The sequence below is a fragment of the Labeo rohita genome, chromosome 7 (assembly GCF_022985175.1).
Source record: "Labeo rohita strain BAU-BD-2019 chromosome 7, IGBB_LRoh.1.0, whole genome shotgun sequence".
Taxonomy (NCBI): Eukaryota; Metazoa; Chordata; class Actinopteri; order Cypriniformes; family Cyprinidae; genus Labeo; species Labeo rohita.
The window spans coordinates 212654-233613 of NC_066875.1; the positions used below are offsets into that span (position 1 = coordinate 212654).

At 39.9% G+C, this 20960-nt stretch overlaps 1 protein-coding gene across 41 annotated transcripts in view; it reads left to right on the forward strand.

The window, feature by feature from the left end:
- The window catches only part of LOC127168251 (receptor-type tyrosine-protein phosphatase delta), a 311712-nt gene that overhangs the window by 40749 nt on the left and 250003 nt on the right, over positions 1-20960 (forward strand). For all 41 annotated transcript variants that reach the window (XM_051114908.1, XM_051114921.1, XM_051114911.1 and 38 more), the window contains exon 3: positions 20074-20097. The gene's annotated coding sequence lies outside the window, so the exon portion shown is untranslated. The remainder of the gene's footprint in view (positions 1-20073; positions 20098-20960) is intronic.

The following is a 20960-nucleotide window of genomic DNA, read 5'->3' on the forward strand; positions in this document are numbered from 1 at the left end:
ATATTTTTATGTTTTTTTTAAATGTCTATACAGCAATGTAAATAGCATTTGTCAACTTTGGTATGCAATTATTAAAAAAATATACAATAAAACAACTTCATCTCTGTACTTGGGGACATGCAGAACAATAATCTGTTGGAGTATTCGATTTGATTTCATATTTTTATGTTTTTTAAAAAAATGTCTATATTGAGAAATAAATAATAGTATTGGTCCAGACTTTGGTATTCAGTTATAAAGTAATGAAACAGTTAAACAGCATGTAAATCAGCACAGTGGTAGGATGTAGAACAATGATCTGTTGGAGTTTGCAGAAAAGAATTTGATTTCATATTTTTATGATTTTTTGCGCATGTCAGATTAATAGTATTTTTATTTGGGAGATGGAGATAGAGAGATTGTTAATAGCATTGGTCCTGACTTTGATATGCAGTTCTTAAAAGTAGTTGAATAACATGAAATGCGCCGTAATAGGTCGGAAGTGTTTGTTACAGTAAATATCTATATAGGCGCGCAATAGAAATTTAAGCGGAGATGGCGTGACCGCACTTTTACGAAGCGCGGATGGTGTGACCGCAGTGTGTGATCTGATGTGGATTCACAGAATGAGGCAATGGATTACAAATATACTTAACCATTAAGAAAACTCCAGAGAAGGCTTGAAGAACACAGATAAACCATATGTTATTGCAGACAAGTGTTTATTGTCCTTACATTTCGTCATTCAAAACGTTTAACGTTATATCTTGTTTTTATTCAGTTACAGCAATAGCGATGCCTTTATCCATAATAGAGAAGCTGGAACGGAACGTCATCAGTGTTTTCTCTTTGACACATATGTGGATTTTCTGCTCGAGGGCGCCCTCTGGCGTCCAGTATGAATAAAACCCATCCTATTTTGCGTAAAAATCGAAAAAATAATACCTCTCTCAAAAGAATATTAAGCAGACATATAATAACCACACTTTTCCAGTGTACAGAGGTTTACAGGAGTATGTTGTTGTTAATTTGTTGCAAAAAAATGATGTGGCAAGATATCAGAACCGAACCGAAAACTGTAGGTAAAAACCGAGGTTGGTATCGAACCGTGGACTAACTGTATTGTTGCGTCTCTAATGTGTGTGTGTTTGTCCAGAAGGCGTTGGATAAAAAGCTCAAGCTGTTCATGAAAGAACATCTCACTCTCCAGCACACAGACACTGAGAGAGAGCGGCGCTCATCATCACGCCGTTTCATTGGATCCTGCAGTCCGGTTTCTGATCTTTACGATGGCGTGTTTCTCCTCATCTTAGGAATTTAATTAGCAGGCTATTAATGAACTCATCCGTGTGTTTCTCCTGTCTTTGGGTCACTTACTCTAGCGATGATTACAGTATGTGTTCAACTGGGTTCACACCGCCCCTGAATGACGGCCAAATCCAATTTTCTGCTCAAAACTCATTTGTGTGTGTGTGTGTGTCGTCGTTCATGTGGCCTTTTAAATGCGGCTCATATCAGACACTGAACAAACCCATGTGTGCTTACCAGGAGTAAAGAAAAGATGCACAGTTTGTACATGACTGTTCACAATTTTGGAGATTTATTTTCTGAAATAAATTAATAAATTAATTAATTAATTAATTAAACTAAAATAAAACAAAATAAAATACTTTTATTCAGGCTGGATGCATTAAATTGATCAATAGTGTCAGTAAAAACATGCATAATGTTACAAAATATTTCTATTTCAAGCATTTGCTGTTCCTTTGGACTTTGTATTCATCTGTGAATCCTGAAATATAAAATGTATGACAATTTCCACAAAAATATTGGCCAGCGCAACGACCCAATTGCTAATAATCAGAAATGTTTGTTGAGCAGCAAATCAGCATATCAGAATGATTTCTGAAGGATCATGTGACACTGAAGTCTTCAGTTTCACATGAAATCAATTATAGTTTAACATTCACATAGAATTCACATAGAAAACAGCTTTTTAAAATTATAATAATATTTCACAGAATTGACTGTTTTTCTGATCAAATAAATGCAGCCTTGTTGAGCAGAAGAGACTTCTTTCAAAAGCATGAACAAATCTCACCAACCCCAAACTTCAGCAGTGTTTATACCTGACTGGACATTTTAACATCATCTTTTTATGTCTCTTAAAGACATAATTTTATTTCTGAATGTAAGTTCAGATGTGAATTATTTCTCAGTGCACACCATTGTAAACAGAAAAAAAAGAAGTTTTTTTTTATTTTTTTGCAATATTTCATCATAAGGTAAGACTTGCTGCGTATCTGAAACAAGTTTCCTTTTCTCCTGACGTCATCGCAGCCTCTTCTCCTTCTTCTAGAGTAGCAGGGTTTGGTCTGTGATGCATCATTATTCAGAAGCGTCATCCTCACCGGCAGTCGTTCGGACGCGGCGTTTATTTGCTCGCCGGGTCTGTGTTGGTTCAGTGTCTGATGAACTAAATGAATTATGCAGATGAAGTGAATCTGTGCTGTGATCTGATGTTCTCTCTCACTAACGCTGAAAGTGTGCTTCACCATCTGGATGAACGGCGTCAGTATCTCCGTCATCAGGGTGAAGGCGCAGCGTAAAGGCTTCTGTGATTAACTCATCTCCTCTCATTCTCTGTTTAGCGTATAGTGGAGGCGTGTCTGTGTGGAAATGATTGACAGTGACTTCATTTACAGTTGATACTGAAGCCAGTGGTGTTTTTCACTGTTCCTGACGGATCCAGTTTTTTTTGTTGTTGTTGCTTAAAACAAGATTAATAATCTGCTACTGGGGTTAGAAAACAAGAATATTTTATTTTTAAAAATTTTAAATATACTTGTAAGATTTGAAATGCTCTATAAGTGCACATTCAGTGGAATTAAGCACACTTTTTCCCCACAAGGGGTCACATGACATTTACAGCTCAGGTGATTGGCTGTAATGTTTTCCCTGCATTTGAATATCTTGACAGGAGTGGATAGTAAGTGTTATTTCATGTTGACTTGAGCTCACAGTCTGTGTGTGTTTTAGTTTGAGTTTCCGAACACTTTAGTTCTTCACTTCAGGAGGGAAAGAAACCGACAAACAAACACATGCATATAAAACAAGACATTTCTCGAGAAAAGGCTCCCCGCTGCTTCCACGATCCCGCTGAACGCCGTTTACGTGTTGTTCTCACAGCGCAGGACATTTGCACAGACAATTTGAGCAGAAGCTCTCATTTCCCCGAGCGAGCGTGTTTCCTGTGAGTTGAGCTCTGATCGGTTCTGCCGGTGCGGATCCACCCTGATCACGGGATATTTGAACATGAAACGCTCAGAGTAACACACTCCGTCCGCACTGACCGCCGCTGCTTCAGATGAATCACAGCATAAATACACTGCTGCCGTCTCACAGACGCTGTTTACTGATGGGAGGGAATGAGTTTGAGACGGATGACAGACAGACAGACAGACGGGGGAGAGAATCTGTATGAGCCAGAAACTCTCCTGAGAGAAAGAGCTGGAGGAAATGTCAGAAGTGTCTTTTCATGAAAGAACTGCATATTTAAACAGATCTTTCAGTTATCAGTCAAGACCTCCAGCTGAGGGTTTATGACGATGATGGTTGTTGCTACATTACAGTATGCTCTTTTTAGTTGTGTTTGGCAGTTTTTGAAATATTACTATTGTATAATATATCATTATATGATATAATAATAATGACTATTATTATTCCTATTGTTTTCCTATTATTATTATTATTATTATTATTATTTCCTCTAAACCACTAGATGGCAGAAAAAGCATGGCGTAGCACTTTCCGAAACATCCACTTTATAAGACGCATGTGCAAATTTGGCTGATCTTTGATGTGATCGATTCTGTGCTTACTTGATCTAATATTTGATGTTTTTTTTTTTTTTTTCAATGTTGTAGATTTAAGTAGCAAATGAGAATTGCTGAAGTTCTTGAATATATCTTGTGACAGAGGTCTTCTTAATGATTTTCAGTTCTGTTTAACATCATTAAAACAGCAGCTTTTAAATAATGAAAGAGTATGTAAAAGTATGGTATTTGGGGAAGTGCCCCTCTTTACATTTTAAAATGATTTTGTTGCTGTACTTTAATATATTTTATATTAGCATATCTTAATGACAGTATATTTATTGAACAAAAAATAATTGTTTATCAAAATAAGCAGAAAATAGTACAAACTTTGTTAAAGTGATTCTTGTATTCTATATTCCAAGTATTCACTTAGACATTATTAAAAAAGAAACATCTAAAACATTATTTTAGCTAAAGTATTTGTTTCCATACTGTGTGTTTTGCCCCGTGCTGGTGAGGCGTGTGTGGGGTTTTAGGCCTCCCTTGCCACCGCAGACATTTATATGATTTTTAAACAAAATGAACGACTTGTATGACTTGTTCCATAAATGTTCAATACAAACGTATATATTTTTCTGCAATCATACACTTTGGGCGCAGTGAAATTTTTTTTTTTTTTCTTAGGGTGTTCCTTTGGCTACGCCATAATATTATTATTATTATTATGTAATATTACATTTGGCTACAGCAATTTTCTTTTTTTTTTTCTTTTTTTAATTTGACAATAGTTTTATTGTTGGTTTTATTAAAAATTTGATAAGGCAACCATCACTATAACTAGGGCTCATATATAGAGTTATATCACAAATATTGATTGTTATTCATGATGATTGTTCAACCCATTTTTTTTTTTTAAATCTAGATTATTAACTAGGACAGCATGTGCAGATCAGTGTTTTTGCTAAACACACATTTTTGACTGATAATGTGAGAAAAGTTAGATGCAGCCCAAAACTCTGCAGAGGAAACACACTCCAGAACGGTTGAGTTCTTCAGAGTCGAGAGACGAGACTTCAGACTTCAGAAAACAACTCTGACATCAGCAAACACAGCGGCGCTTCAGTGTGAAAAACTCGGAGAGTGGAGCTGCTAAACGGGTCAGAAAGATGCTGAATCTCTGCTCCAATCTCCTTTTAATTACAGCCACGTCAGGAATATCTCCTCATCAGGGAAATTTGAGGAAGTTTATGTGAACTAGTAATAGAAATATTCACCAAGGGCAAACACACACACACACTGATTCTCCTGATATTGGTCTGTTGTTAATAAAAGATTGCTTGCAGTAATCGGGTCTGTTGTTCTGCGATTTAATTTATGATGAAGCACAGCTTGAACAGCCTCTGTGTGCGACTGCAGTATTTCACTGGTTAAATGAGAATCATGAGGTTTTGTGTTCAAACCGTCTCATCTAAGATCTCATCTGACCGACCGTCGGCCAAAAAGCTTGTGACATTGATCCAAAAAACGGGACAAAATTTTGAGCAGCAGCTCTTTCAGATGAATCCTCCTGAACGACATGCAGAACAAACTGCTGAACAAGTTTTACAAATTTGCTTAATCTGCTTTTGGTTAAATCTACAACCCTGTTGATAGCATTTTAGATATTAAGTTTGTCCTTTTTTTTAATGTATGTGTAGCCTTTATTGCTGTAAAAAATCCAACAAATACATCAAATCTGTATTTATGTACCAAACTTTGGTAAAAGGGTTGCATAAGTTGCATCTTTCAAAATAAATAAAAAATTAACCTAAAAAAGTAAATTTAGCATAGAAAAAAAGAGTTGTTTGGCTCATGTATTTAGTTTTAGCTTCTGCAGCTGTAAGGAAAACAAAAGTTGGAAAAAGTTTGGTTGTACATAAAACAGATTATTTGAGTTTGTTTTGCAAAAAAATATTAAGTCATATTTAATATTAATATAAGCCATTTCTGAAAGTGAATTTTTTTTCTACACCAAATCAGAAATGGCTAATACATTTTAAAACTGTTACAAAGAAAAAGCAAGTAACAGTGAATTAAACATTTATTTTTGAAGTTGAAAAACTGAAATAGTGTTTCCTTGTAAAACTTACTCCAGTGATCTTTATTTAGAGCTTTAAAAAATCTCTTTTTTTTTTTTTTTTTTGCAGTATACGGTAGAGTAGATTTCAACAGGTTAAACACATGACCTGTTTTGTGTCGTTCAGGCAATCTTTCTCCGTTTTCACCAATCACCGTGAGATTATGAAGGCCGTTCTGCCGGTCCGTTCCCGAGGTCCAGTCCGGATCGGGAGCGGCGCGTGTCAGGAGATTTTTATTAGGATGAATAAAGGCGGAACGGTCCGGCAGATTTTCATATGCGTTTAATGAAACTTATAGCTCATCTGTAAACCAAAAGCAGATGTTTCATTTATGAGGCGTTGCGTTCTCATAAGACGAGGCGTTCACGCATAAACGCGTTCGGGGCTTATTTTGCATGATTTTCCACGGCCCGGTCAGAAGGCCTTCAGGACGCGGCATCAGAATGAGCCGGCAGAAGATAATAATTCTGACTTTCTCAATGAGAGATGAAATGTTTACTCATTCGGTGCCGCCCGCGGCTGTGGAGCGTTCTGCTCTTAAAAACAGAAATGAATCTGGGATTGAAGTGCCGTTTAAACAGAAGCAGATATATCCGCACATCCGGCGGCTCAAAGGACCGAAGTCGCACGCAAACCCACGTCAGCGCTTTAGATAACAGCACCGAGAGGAAGATCAGACAGGAAAGAAGGAGAACATCAGATGAGCACCGAAACAGTCAAACATGTTGATATAGCTCATCTGCGTCATCTGCGTTACATATACATGACTGAAGACTGAACCCTCTGGTGCTGTTCTGTCATTTTTGACCAAACAAATTGTATGTTTTGTGTGTGTTTGTTTGCTTTTTGTGTACTTCTGATTGTAATGAATATCATTTGTAACCATGATGGCAGTGACTACAGTAAATATCAAAAGTCTTTATTCGGGTCCATCCACTGAATCGTGCCAGAATCCCCACACGACTCTGACTGTCACACGCATGAACGTCGGTGTGTGAATCAGGAGCGAGACCTGATTTTGTGGATTTTTAGCACACGTCGTGTCTGTGGACGGCCGTCGGCGCTCTTATCTGTAGTTCATCGTCCTGTAAATGTCAGCGGGATCCTCAAACGCTCGGCCGCTCGTGGGGAAAGAGCCTGTTTTCCTCAAATGTCAAGTGTCTTTTAAACGCTGGCCTGCAGTTTGCATTGAAAACACTCAGTTGTAGTATTATTCCACACACTCTCTGCAATGACACACATGATGGCTATGAATCCTGAGCGTTCACTGAGATGCTGTTATAGATTTTAGTGATAAATCAGTTTCTATTTTTGTGTTTTCTGTTTTTCAATTTTCTTGTGTGTTTTTGTCATTTTTTATTTTATTTCAGATTATTTTTTATATTAGTAATTTTTTTTTTAGATTAGTATAATATTTTATAAAATGTTATTTTTTTACGATTTTTTTTTTTTAATATTATCATGTTTTCAGTCTGTTTCCATGGGTATCTGTACTCTGATGTCAGAGAACTATGTGCATTCAGATTTATGTGTTTGCAGACACTTTTACACAAATTTGCATTGCACTTAATCAGCCGATGAATTCCTTGGGAATCGAACCCATGACCTCGGTGTCACCATCATCGTGCTTTACAGTAGGGGTTCTCAACTCTGGCCCTCGAGGTCCACTTTCATGCAGAGTTTAGCTCCAACACTAATCAAACACACGTCAACTAGCTAATCAAGCTCTTCAGGATTACTAGAAAGTTACTGGCAGGGGAGTTTGAGCAGGGTTGGAGCTAAACTAGGGTGACCAGACGTGCCACTTGCCGGGGACACGTTCAGCACAGGATATCTAAATTGCTTAAATCAACCAGGTGTCGATTGTTTGCGCTGCGCCGATCGATCGTTGTACGACAGCAAAGTACCGCGATGTCGTACAACGATCGATCGGTGCAGCGCAAGCAATCGACACCTGGTTAATTTAATCAATTTAGAAATCCTGTGCTGAACGTGTCCCCGGCAAGTGGCACGTCTGGTCACCCTAAGCTAAACTCTGCAGGAAAATGGATCTCGAGGGCCAGAGTTGAAAGCCCCTGTTTTACAGTTTGAGCTACAGGAATGCTAATAATGATAATAGATATCTATCAGGAGTGGGAACACATTCATTTCTTTTTTGATTTTAAAAGAATGGACGGCAAAAACACAACAAATACGAGTGTGTGTGGAAAAGAAGGGCAAAAAACGACACATTCTAGTGCTGGGCGTCCACTCATTACTGACAAAACCAAACGAAACTCCTGCCAGAAACGTCCCTGCCGCTGTGGATGACGCCTGTGCGTTTCTGTGCATTATTTCGTAGGTCACGTAAGTTTGAAAGAGGCGTCTGGATGATGTGAGATCGGTGAGAGACGGGGTCAAAGGTCGCGGTGGAGCAGCGCTAATTGAGCTGCAGCGCCGCGTTCTGTAAGAGCCGACGCATTTATGAAAGTCAGCGACTAGAACAGCTGAAGCTCACACACAGATGACAGGAACATTCATCACATCCCACTGATTTATAACACACACACACACACACACACTTACAGACGTAGAGACATATAATTCTGTTATAATAAATGGCATTAGTGTGAGATTCACTCTGAGCCGCTGAGATTTCTCATGCTTTGCTCTGCTCTTTTCTCTTCTAAACACACACAGACTCTCACACACTGTTTTCAGTATGCTGGAACTTTTCGCTCACTTCTGTTCTTTTTCTTCCCCAACTAATGATTTTTTTCTCTATCTTTTTTTCTATTCTCTCACACTCACCTTTCTGCATTTCTCTGTTCTCATTGTTTTGTATCATTAGTGTATTTCTTCAACAGCTTTTCAGCAGTGAAGCAGTTCTACGATGGCATTGCAGAAAGTATTCAATTTTAGCTGTGAGCTTGCATTTTGAAATAATTGCAATGAAATAAGAAAAACATTTTCGCCCGCAAAAACGCATATACAGCGCGACCATTGTGGTCCAGTTCACAAACAAACAAATGACTCTTTTGAGTTGAAAGCAGTGACTGAATCAACTTCTGACTCACTGAACTCTAAGCATTACTCTCAGTGATTTCTGCTTGAAATAAAGTAAGTTTAGTCTACTTAGGGCTCTTGAAAGTTCATATGATGACATGTAGTTTTTTTTGCAACAGAACATGTTCATTCGCTAAGTCAGAATATTTATTAGAAATATTAATTGTCTTATAAATGTGCTTCATTTTTATGAAATTATGAGACAAAAAAAAAAAAAAAAAAAAGATTTTAAGGTTTTAAATTAAAAGCTTAAAATCTTAATTGTCTTTATATGTTTTGATTTAACATATTTTTCTTTATGCAGAATAGATATTTCTCTTTTTTGTTTTTGGGTTGAATAATCCGATCAAACGAATAGAATTCAACATGCAGAACAACAACTAATTTAATGCAAATTAAAAAAAAAAGCTAAGAAATTGTCCAAACTGAGTCTGAATATGAAAGCATCGGTGTCAGTCCAGACACAGCTGTGAGAGTTTTCTGTGGATTCTGTTTATTTCTATATTCCTTTCTTCTAATGAAGGTGACTCTTGTGGAGGTGTGTTATGCGCCTGCACGGAAGTACAAACATCGATTATTTGATTCGCTCGCTTCTTTACACTGCTAATAATGATAATATCATTTACACGACCGTCTCCCGTGTTAACTATGGGATGTCGGCTACTTGGCGCTCCCGTGAGCTCACCGTGCCAACCAGTGGGGCCGTTACCATGGCAACAGCTGGCAGGGAGGCATGTGGGAGATTTTTCAGTATTTATAGGCGGGTTTGGATATGAATAGGTACGGCGAGATGTAGATGAACATTTTAGTTCAAAACAATAAACAAAGTTTGTTTAAAGAGACTTTAATTGAAGAAAGGGAAATCACTGTGCAGTGTGTGCTGGTGTTGGCGATGTATATGAACCATGGTCAAATAAAAAGTGTTCTCCTGAAGGAAAAAACAAAACAAAACAAAACAACAGTTTTTGTTACGCATTCAAATCTATCAGTGATATCAGCATCAAGCCTGCTTTGCGAGAAAGTCTCGCATTCATGTCCAGTCAGGGCAAATGATCATTTACCGTCTGATTTCTGTGGAGAAGAAATGTGATTTTTACATGCTAAACACACACAGAATGTAGGATATTTTCTGTGCCTACATAACAACCTGGGCCATCTGTTCTCTCTGCCTGAGTGTGTTTGTGTGCGTTTGTGTGTGTGTTTGTGTGTGTGTGTGTGTGTGGGGAAGCATGGATCATACTGTGAAGCCGGAGATTGCTCACAAATTCTGCTTGTAAACAAAGACAGACGCCTATGCATTACACTACACTATCACACACACACACACACACGCTGCTGCTGTGAGGGTCTGCTACTGTCAATCACATGTTTTTTTTTTCCTCTGTAGGTTTGAGGAAAAGACAGAGACTGACATCCTCATGTTAAAGTTTGAAGGAGGCGAGCAAACGTCAGTTAGTGCTGTGGAAATGTCACACAATGTTGGTCCACCAAGTGACTGGGTCGTCATGGTTACTGGGTTTAGGGGCAGTACAGTTACAATTACAGTTACAAGTTTTCATAGTGACATGGTTTCTAGATGAATTAAAATCATGAGGTTGTCATGGTGACTGAAGTACAGTTACAGCCATGTTGTCATGGTGACTGAGAAAAGGGGAAGGTTAGTTAGTTGTTACAGTCCTGTTATGGAAGGTTGTTTAGAGTTGTAGTGATGTTGTCGTGGTAACCGTGAAAGAGTTGCAGTGAGGTTGTCATGGTAACTGAAATAGTGTAGAGTTGCATTGGCGTTATCACAGTGTTATGATACACTGTGTTTTTCTGACTTGTGCGCAGTTGAAGTTGTCAAGGCGACAGTAGCACTCACTTAAGTGAGGTTGCAGCGAGACTGTTGTGTAGAATTACACTGCGGTTGTCATGGTGACAGTGATGTGGGAAAGTTTCAGTGAGGTTGTCATGGTGACTAGTAGAGGGTTATGTAGATTTGCAGTGAAGTTGTCACAGAACTGTAATAGATGGTTGCATTGATTTGCAGTGAGGTTGTCATGGTAACTAGTCGAGGAAAGAGTACAGCTCTAGTGATGTTGTCATGGTGACTGAGTAAAGGGGAGACTAGAGGTCACAATGTTGATACAGATGGCTGTTTAGAGATTCTTGTGGTGAAAAGCAGTAGAGTTGCGGTGAGGTTGTAGTAGTACTTTGATAGATGGTGATGTAGTTTTTTTTGTCATGTTGTCATGGCAACTATGGATATATGGTGGTGTAGAGTTACAGTGAAGTTGTCATGGTGATAGAAAAAGGAAAGACTAAAGTGGCAGTTTCACAGTGCTGTTATAGATGGTTATTGTGACTGTGATAGGTGGTCCGGTAGAGTTGCAGTGAGGTTGCCATGGTAACTGAAATAGTGTAGAGTTGTAGTGAGGTTGTCATGGCACTTCAAAAAAAAGCTGGATGACAATTGCAGTGAGGTTGTCATGGCAGTGACGACAAAGAGGACGTACAGTTACAGTGAGGTTGTCATGGCATCGGTGATACAATTACAGTGAGGTTGTCATGGCAGCAGTGACAATTACAGTGAGGTTGTCATGGCAGCAGTGATACAGTTACAGGGAGGTACTGTTACAGTTAATTTGTCATGGCAACAGTGACAGTTACAGTGAGGTTGTCATGGCAGCGGTGATGGTTACAGTGATGTTGCCATGGCTGCGGTGATACAATTACAGTGAGGTTGTCATGGCAGCTGTGACAGTTACAATGAGGTTGTCATGGCAGCAGTGATACAGTTACAGGGAGCTACAGGTGTAGTGAGGTTGTCATGGCAGCGGTGATGGTTTTAGTGAGGTTGTCATGGCAGCGGTGATGGTTACAGTGAGGTTGTCATGGCAGCAGTGATGGTTACAGTGAGGTTGTCATGGCAGCAGTGATAGTTACAGTGAGGTTGTCATGGCAGCAGTGATGGTTTTAGTGAGGTTGTCATGGCAGCGGTGATGGTTACAGTGAGGTTGTCATGGCAGCAGTGATGGTTACAGTGAGGTTGTCATGGCAGCAGTGATAGTTACAGTGAGGTTGTCATGGCAGCGGTGATGGTTTTAGTGAGGTTGTCATGGCAGCGGTGATGGTTACAGTGAGGTTGTCATGGCAGCAGTGATGGTTACAGTGAGGTTGTCATGGCAGCGGTGATACAGTTACAGGGAGCTACAGTTGTAGTGAGGTTGTCATGGCAACGGTGACAGTTACAGTGAGGTTGTCATGGCAGCGGTGATACAGTTACAGGGAGCTACAGTTGTAGTGAGGTTGTCATGGCAACGGTGACAGTTACAGTGAGGTTGTCATGGCAGCGGTGATACAGTTACAGGGAGCTACAGTTGTAGTGAGGTTGTCATGGCAACGGTGACAGTTACAGTGAGGTTGTCATGGCAGCAGTGATAGTTACAGTGAGGTTGTCATGGCAGCAGTGATGTGGTAAACTCCCTGCTCAAGCTCTCTGTGATTGTGATGGAGGGTGGAGTGAAGCTGCAGAGCGTCTTTCTCCCATCACTAATGTAGAGGAGACTGAGTTGTTGTCCAGCACAGATTTGAGTGTATCAGGTTGTCTTTCTTCCTGATAGGTTGTCAGATAATGAAGTCTAATCAAATCATCTCTCTCTACAGTGGAATGTGTCTCCTGTTCTCCTCCTGTATGTCTAGTAAGTCAGTCAGGCGTTCCTGCTCTCATTGCTCACTAATGAACTCCTAAAGCGCTCACTGCAGGAGAGCACGGACCACACCGAGTGAGCCAGGGGAACGGGAAAATCCTTCCTGGTGTCCAGTGTTCCTGGTGTTACTGCAGAGAGAGAGAGAAATGGCACAGATTGGAAGAAGAAGAAAAGAGTCTCTAAAAAGAGACAAACTACTGTTGGCAGAGAAGCAGACGGTCTGTCTCATGATCTCAATGTGAACATTCTCAGAGACGCTGTGGTTCTGTTCTTACGCCGCTCTCTGACAGAGAACACTGAATATCTAATAACACACTACAGTTCAATTATAACCAAGTACTTTACATGAGACCTAGTATGTTAGTCAGCACATCAAAATAAGTGTACTAACATAGTAAAACCTTTCATTTGACATTATATCAAAGCATACTTAAGTGTGTTAACTAGGGGTGTAACTGTACACATATTCATGTATACACATGTGTACCAAACAAATACAGCACTGTTTAAACCACTGCAAAAAGTCTCATCTTTCAAATTATGTCCATTTTTTTCAGGAAATTCAAACAATATGTGCCGTTTTGGCCTTCTTTGATGTGGCGAGACAGATAGCTGTATAAACACCTCAGATTAAACATCGGGTTAGGGTTAGGGCTATGATTGCTAACGTGTTGAGCATGGTTTCTAGGATGTTGCTATGTTGTCCCTAGCTTCATAATAATGCAGAGTGATGTGTAAAAACTGCATAAGAATGTCCTAGGGACAACCCGGAACACCCCAGCACCACATCGCCACATCACTCACTTCTTCGGGTGATGTACTGATCTGGATACCAGCTCTATCGTCTCGAGAACTTGTGTTTTTGCAGCACATATCTCCACCTGTCTCTCATCTCGTGTAATTAAGCCATTTTGGTGGTTAAATTTCATTTTGTGATGGCAAACGAACGTCGTCTGGAAGCGGGCGGTATTGCGAGTCGGTGCAGGATCACAGGCAGATCTTCATTCTGACAGCAGAGCAGATCAGATCCGCCGCTCAGTCGGCAGACGAAAGCCGGCGCTGATGAATACCGCGAGTCTCTCAGAACTTTGTTATTTTTACCTGTCAGCTGTGTATCGCTGTATTTCATTTGAGTCAGTTTCAGAGATTCTGACGGCTGCTTCCTGCCCGCACAACGTCAACTTCTGCGGCACAGAGCTGTCACGCGTGTGTGTGTGTGTGTGTGCGTGTGTGTGCGTGTGTGTGTGTGTGTGTGTGTGTGTGTGTGTGTGTGTGTGTGTGTGTGTGTGCGCGCACATCCGTCAGGCCCTTGTTAGCCGCTTTCCCACATCAGTTTGCAGCTTGAAAACTTTCCTCTGGCTGTTTTGAGTTGTTTTGTAGAGTTCATCTCCTGATTGGTGTTTGACTGTCAGAGGAATCGCATGTTGGTCAGAATCTTGTCTCACTTTTGACTCTTGTCATGAGGTCTTTGCAGTTTAATTGAGCCACACTACAGCACACACTGTGACAGATTTCAGACCTGTTTGAAGGTCGGATCCATTGAACCGTTTTGTGCAAATGAGTGTTTGAAATTCATCAGCAATGAGCAACAGCCAGTGAGACTGTGAAAGCGTAAAAGCGTAGCCAGGCATTGGCCGTCTGACTGACATGGAAATGACTGACCACAGTTTCTGTTTTTAATCTGCTCTTTAAAGACAAATTTGCACTGTTTTGTCTCACGACTGTTTTAAAGCATTCGTTCATGCATTCATTTGTTTGCTTCTTTGTTTGTTTGTTTATACTGGCACATAACTGAAAATAGAAACATAGTTTTCATGCACTTTGTCTGTTTAATGTTTAGCACTGGAAAATAACAAAAATCACAAATATCAGGACTGATTTTTGCTTTCCTAATGTTTGTAGTAATGTTGCAAGCCTAATGTATAATGTATGTAAAATAAAACAGCTCATATAACATTTAGTTTGAGCTTCTGAGGTTATGAATCAATACTGTCTTAAGCACTTTTTTCCACTGACAAAACTCAAGTAAATGCAGATGTGGAGTTTGTTGTTCCAGCAGTTCTGCAGTGCTCTGACCTCAGATCAGTTCTGCTCTCACTGTCATTCTTCATTCCAGTACTTCATCTTTTAGAACAGCATCGTCAGGCTTGTGTTCTGTTATAGTCATAAACCGTAAACCTGCAGTATTTAATCAGATTTACAATTACATGTATGTTATCAGTGTGGTGATAGTCTGCTGGAGCACAGAGGATACAGAGAGCAAAATGTAAAAAGAGGAAAAAAACTCATAAATTCATGTAGTTTTAATGTCAAAAGTGTCTCAGTCTGTAAAGATGTGGCTGAGTTTAGTTTATTGTGTGTGTGTGCGTGTGTGTGTTGGTTTGATGGATGTCAGTGAGTTGTTTGAGGCCAGTAGCTGAAAGTTTTGTTGACCAAAAATGTGAGTGTGATGTTAATTAAACAGAAAAAAATGACACACTTGATTAATATTCCGCTGTAGCACGCAACGCTAAAAGAGAATTTTGATGTATTAGTACACACTTATATCACACACACACACACACAGACTCTCTCACTCACTCACCCACACTCTCTCTCTGTCTCATCACACACACGGTTGGAGTCAGTGATTTTCTCCAGTGGCTCCAGTGAGTCCAGTCATTGATTAGACATGATCAATTATTAATCAAGTTGCTTAAAGGAACTGCTTAGTTTCACACTTCCAAACAGAAATCAGTGTGGAGTCCCATAATACATTATCCATGATGATTCATATATATTAATATTATTCATATTTTCCTACCTTAGGCCCAAAATATTGGACCATAACTACTATAGACATTTAGGTTTATAGGACAATATAAATTGTTAACCTTTTCACTCAGAAAAAGGTATCAACAATTATCACTACTAAACCTAAGCTTGTTTGTTTCACCTTGTTTTCCCGGGTTTTGTTCCTGTTTCCTTTGTTCCTGCAGTTACATCCCTCTCTTCTTTATTGCCTGACAAGCCATCGCAGAACAAGAAGACCTACCAATAAAACAGATCTAGCATTCGTTCAAATCCTCAAGGACGATATGCGTGAGTCTTTAGATCTGGCTCATGTCGTCCATTACACTGATGAGTCCCTCAGCACGGTCTTGTCCAAAAGACTCAGTGCGGTGATGCGCAGATGAAGGCTTGTCTGCCTGGGGATGGTCCTCAAGGGTCATTCTGTGAGAGTGTCGAGTGGGTACTCAGCAGTTCCTGTCTCACTCCAGCCCATGCCCGTCACAAACCTGAAACCAGAGCCCATGCTGAAAACGGAGCCAGAGCCTGCCATGCCATCCATCCCAGAGCCGAAGGCCACCTCCATGTCCATCAGGAAGGCCGGTGCTGTGGAATGGATTCTAACCTTTGTCCCTGCCATCTTCCTTCTTTGCTGGTCCCATCTGGCTGTCCTGGTCCCATCCAGAGTGCTTCCTTGCCCCCTGGTCCTGTGTAGCTATCAAGTTCTCTCATCACTGCCTCACCCTGACTTAAGTAAGCATTCAGACCCTGTCGTCCTCGCTAGTCTCTTCCAGCACCATAGCTCCTCTTTCCCCACTGGCTCTGTCAAACTCCCCAGTTCCTCTCCAGTTTCTCCAGAGCTCAACCCAGGTGCTCAGATACCCCTGCTCCTCCTCAGGCCTGTGATTGCAGGATTTCACCTCGGTTTGTTGACTCATCAGTCCCACCTTGGTTCCACGCTCTCCTGTTTCCCCCATAGAACATCATCCCACTGGCTCCACTGGGATCTCTCGTCCCTCCAGCTCCCCCTTGGTCAAGTATCACCCTGGTTTCACTAAGCTGCATTTCAGTCCTCCATCCCTTTGCTCCACCAGGTGCTTTCTTCTGAGCCCCTGGCTTCACCTCAGTCCCACAAGCTTGGGAACGCCTCTATGGTTATCGAGACCGCCTGGGTCTTCAGCTCCTCGGTTTTGCCTGGACCTCTGCTTCTCCCAGCTCCACCTCAGTCGGTCGTTTCCTGGTTCCAGCTGGACCGGCCACCAAGGCTCCAATTCGGTTCCTTCCTCCTTTGGCTCCTCCATCACGGGCTCATCCAAGGACTCTTCCACCACCATCACCTCTGTGGACAGTTTCGACTGGGGTTCCAAGTCCTCCTTCCCACCCATCTTCCCCATGGTAACTACACCATTCGTGTGTTGTGACAAGAGGCACTTACCGGGATGGGGATGTACTGTCACAGCTTTGCTCTGTTTCTTTTAGTTTAGACTTTTAGTTTGTTTTCCTGTGTTTCGTTCCTGTTTCTTTTGTTCCCACTGCTCATTTGTTGTCATTTCTACCTATTATGTCAGTTTCTAGTTTTGTTATCTTCCTGTGCATATTTTGTCCATATTTAGTTCAGTTCCTTGTCTTGTGTTAACTTATTGTTGCATTTGTTTCCCTGTAGATTTCCATTGTTGTTTTTGGTCAAATATTATTAAAAGTGCTGCAGTTACCATAGATCACTGATCTGTAAAGAAAATCACACATTACAATTAGTAATGATGTGTGATTTATTGTTATAATAATAAAAATAATAATTGTTGAGTTGAGTGTCGTGTTAATTAGTAGTAAATTATATTGCAGTGTTGACTGTACACTTTTAATGTTCACACGCTACAGTCTCTGGCCCTTCACGAGTGAATAAAGACATTATTGAGTCTCTTTCGGCCATTTTTGCTTTTGAGGACAAGTTGTTATTTGAGTTCTTTTTAATGAGGCAACTTTTTGCAATTTCATCCCCACTAGTATAGCTGGATCATAAACACACACACACACACACACGAACAGGTGAAAGGGAGCAGCAGAAGTGAGTTAGTGAATCACAGGCCTTTTCCTCCACAGTCTTTTATTAACGTTGATAGTCTGACTTGAATTTCGAGCTGATTCTTTTTGCTTACGTGTTTTTCCAGCAGTTCTGTGAGGGGGAAATATAATCTTTATGTTTACCTCGTCTCATTTGGATAATGTGTCATATAAATGCTAAGCTCAGGGAGTTACGGCAGGATTTCGGCGTCTCTGCTGTATTAATGTTTGATCCATTTCTTACTGTGTTTATGAAGTTCTGCGCGATTTCAAACATGATGCAAATGAACACCAGCAGAATATTAGACCTGAAATTGTCTATTTATTCACCCTCTCTCTCTCTCTCTCTCTCTCTCTTTATTTTTATTGTGGTTTGGAGCGGGTCCAGCAGCCATCTTGGCTCTACAGCGTTAAAGGCAGCTGGTTTAGTTAACGGTCCGCTGGTCAGGTTAAAGTGAAACATGCGCTGAGGGAATGCTCCTGTCACATACTAATTGAAACACAATCAGAGCAGACGTGTATTTAACCAGCTTTAGATGAAACTTGACTCTAAACAGTGCTGAGCGTAACGTGACTGCGTTCAGATTATTGCTCAAGTGATTCAGAGACTCATCATGTGCTTCAATAATCAGCACATCATTTTAGTTGCACTGAAAGCAAACTACTAATAATAATAATTTTATTTCACAGAACAACAGTAAAATTACAAAACTAATATTTATGTCTGTCTTAGTTTCTGTTTTTTTCATTTTGGCGGAAAACCAATTTCAAATACGTGTTACGAGCAGTATACCTGTGTGAAGCAGCATTTACAGTAAAGTGAGATGCTCTGAGAGGCTGAAAACACCAGATCACAAACCGCTCACGTGAAAATGAACACGGTGCCGTGTTTCACACACAGTGCTCAGACTGTTTCTATAATAATAGTCCTTTTGTTTTGATAATTGCATTAATATTGAGTTCTCTCTGATCTCAGATCTCCTGTCTACTCTACACACACTGTTTTTTGTTTGTTTGCTTGTTTTATTCCAAGTAGCCCACCTGTATTTGTTTGTGTAGCTCATGTTTTTTTTATTTTTTTTCAGGCTTTTTACATATAGCTATATTACAGAAGTATTTAAAGAATCCAGTAAATGCATTAAAAATAGCAATCATTGTTATTTGAGCTGGATTAAATTGCATATCAAATAAAATTGTCCAGACTTTGCAAAACTTTAAATCATACTGATTTCATGTTAGATCAAAGATCAACATCCTTAATTAGAAATCCATTCATAAGAAAAGTGAAGACTAATTGGATTACTGTTCAGTGAAATTAATAGGCTAATTAGATTGATAAGTGCTTTTAGAAGAGTTAATCAGTAATAACAGTATACAGGGTCATTTCTAGATTATTCTTGTATGGGTGATTTATTTGTAAAATATCAGCAAATAGCTATTTAAGTTTGTTTGACAGTTTAATAGCAACTTTTTTCTCTAATGAGATGTAAAATGTATTCAGTGAATGGTTGTTGATGAATGCTCAGCCACAATGTTAAAAATGATTAAAAATAGTAAATGATGTTTATCTGAAAGTGTAACGATACAAACGTGTTTTCTGTGAGGGCTAGGTTTAGGGTTAGGGTTGGGTTAGGGGATAGACAATATCGTTTAGTCAGTATAAAAACTATAGATGTCTATGGAATGTTCCCACAATTCACAAAAACAAACGTGCGTGCGCGTGTGTGTGTGTGCGTGTGTGTGTGTGTGTGCGTTACTGAGACGTTGCGTTTGTTTGATGTATTCCGTGTGAATATCCAGACGCGTGCTGGCGTTCACTGCGGGTGTTTGTTTGGAGGTCACGGGTAAAATAATTCAGAAAGGAGCTTGACATGAAGGTGAGAATGAGAAATGAGGATTTTCTTCCATTCTTTTGAGCGTGTTTTTTAAGGGATAATCTGATTATGGAATCTTTGTTCTTGAGCTCCAGTGTCTCTGCGGATCCTTCAAACATGAGTGACATGAAGAGAAATCCCACATTTATTTCCACGAGCACCTGAATGAATACATATTACTCTCTCTTTCACACACAGATTGAATTTGCACGCTTTTTCCCCCCACTGGCTGTTTCCGCCGCAATCGCAATAGTTTGAGCTGGCCGTAATGACCCTTAAAAGACACCTGAACTCCACGTGAGCTGGTGTGAGGGATCCTCTCTCAGGATGTCATTACGGTGAAGCTGCTCTCTGGCCTCCTTACATAATGAGTCTGAAGTGACCTATTAAAGATCAGTTCACACAAACACATCGACTCGCTCTCATTGTACTTCGGTCTCGTTTCCTCTCGCTGTCGTTCTTTAGAAATGAACGGTGTCATCTCAGAATGAGACATAAATCGAGCTCGAAATGAATAGTCAGAGCAATGAAAGTCTCCCTGGGACTCTGACAAATATTAATGTAACTTGAGCAAACGCTGAGACAGAGAGAAAGATAAATGAGGTTTTGTAGGTTCAGGAGGGTTTGTGTTCTTACAGGCCGTGGTCATTATTCACAATATTCCCTTGTTTACTTGCTCATTTGCTGACATTTCTTTCTTTTTCTCTTTATTTGCTTGCAGATGTGACCAAGAGTTTTCAGAAAGGTAAGACACACGCTTTCTGTTACATTCGTTCTGATGTATGAATGGCATCAGTGTTAAACGTTAGATGCAGTAGAGTTTTGCCCAGAAATGACACTCATCAATGGCAAAATATGATCCTTTTCCCCCCTTTTTTGGTGCAATTTCCAAATAGTGTCTATGGAACAAAAATAATGCCAAAAGTATTTGAAATAAAAAGCTTGTTGAATTACACAACTGGGAAAAAAATGCATTGCAATTAACAGTGCTTACATTTTAATGCATTGTATTTTCAGGGGTTGCATTTTTGTGCGCTGCATTTTAACATGGTTGTATATTTAAGTAGTGAATATTTCAATCGGAAACATTTCACCAACTTTTTCATTGTTAAAAATTCAATAATTAATATTCACCTCACAAAGTCCATTTCCAAAATATTCAGTTTGTTTAATAATTCCAACAATAACATTCGTCAGACAATTTTCGGTTAATTTTATTTCACTTTACAAATTCGTTTCCGAAAATTCAGTGGTTCAAATTCGACAGCTCTTAGCAGCGCACATCCGGGAACTGCAGGAAAAGCAGTAGAGTACCGGTAGAAGATCACCATCTGCTGTCAGACGTCCTCACCAGCAGGTGGTGCTAGCGGCTGTAAACGGCTTCATCAACAGGCCTGTGCAAAGCGATATGTGGCCAAGATGGACCAAGCGGTGAGTATTAAATACCAATTAAGACATAAAACCGAACTTTACTTCTTCAATTGCCTATAGTAATATGTCATTTCTTTTTACCTCGTGTAAACATGATCTTCTTTCACTGTAACGTTAAAGGTGATATAACGCAATAAATGTAACACATCACATCCAGTTTTCCTGTAGTTGGCAGTT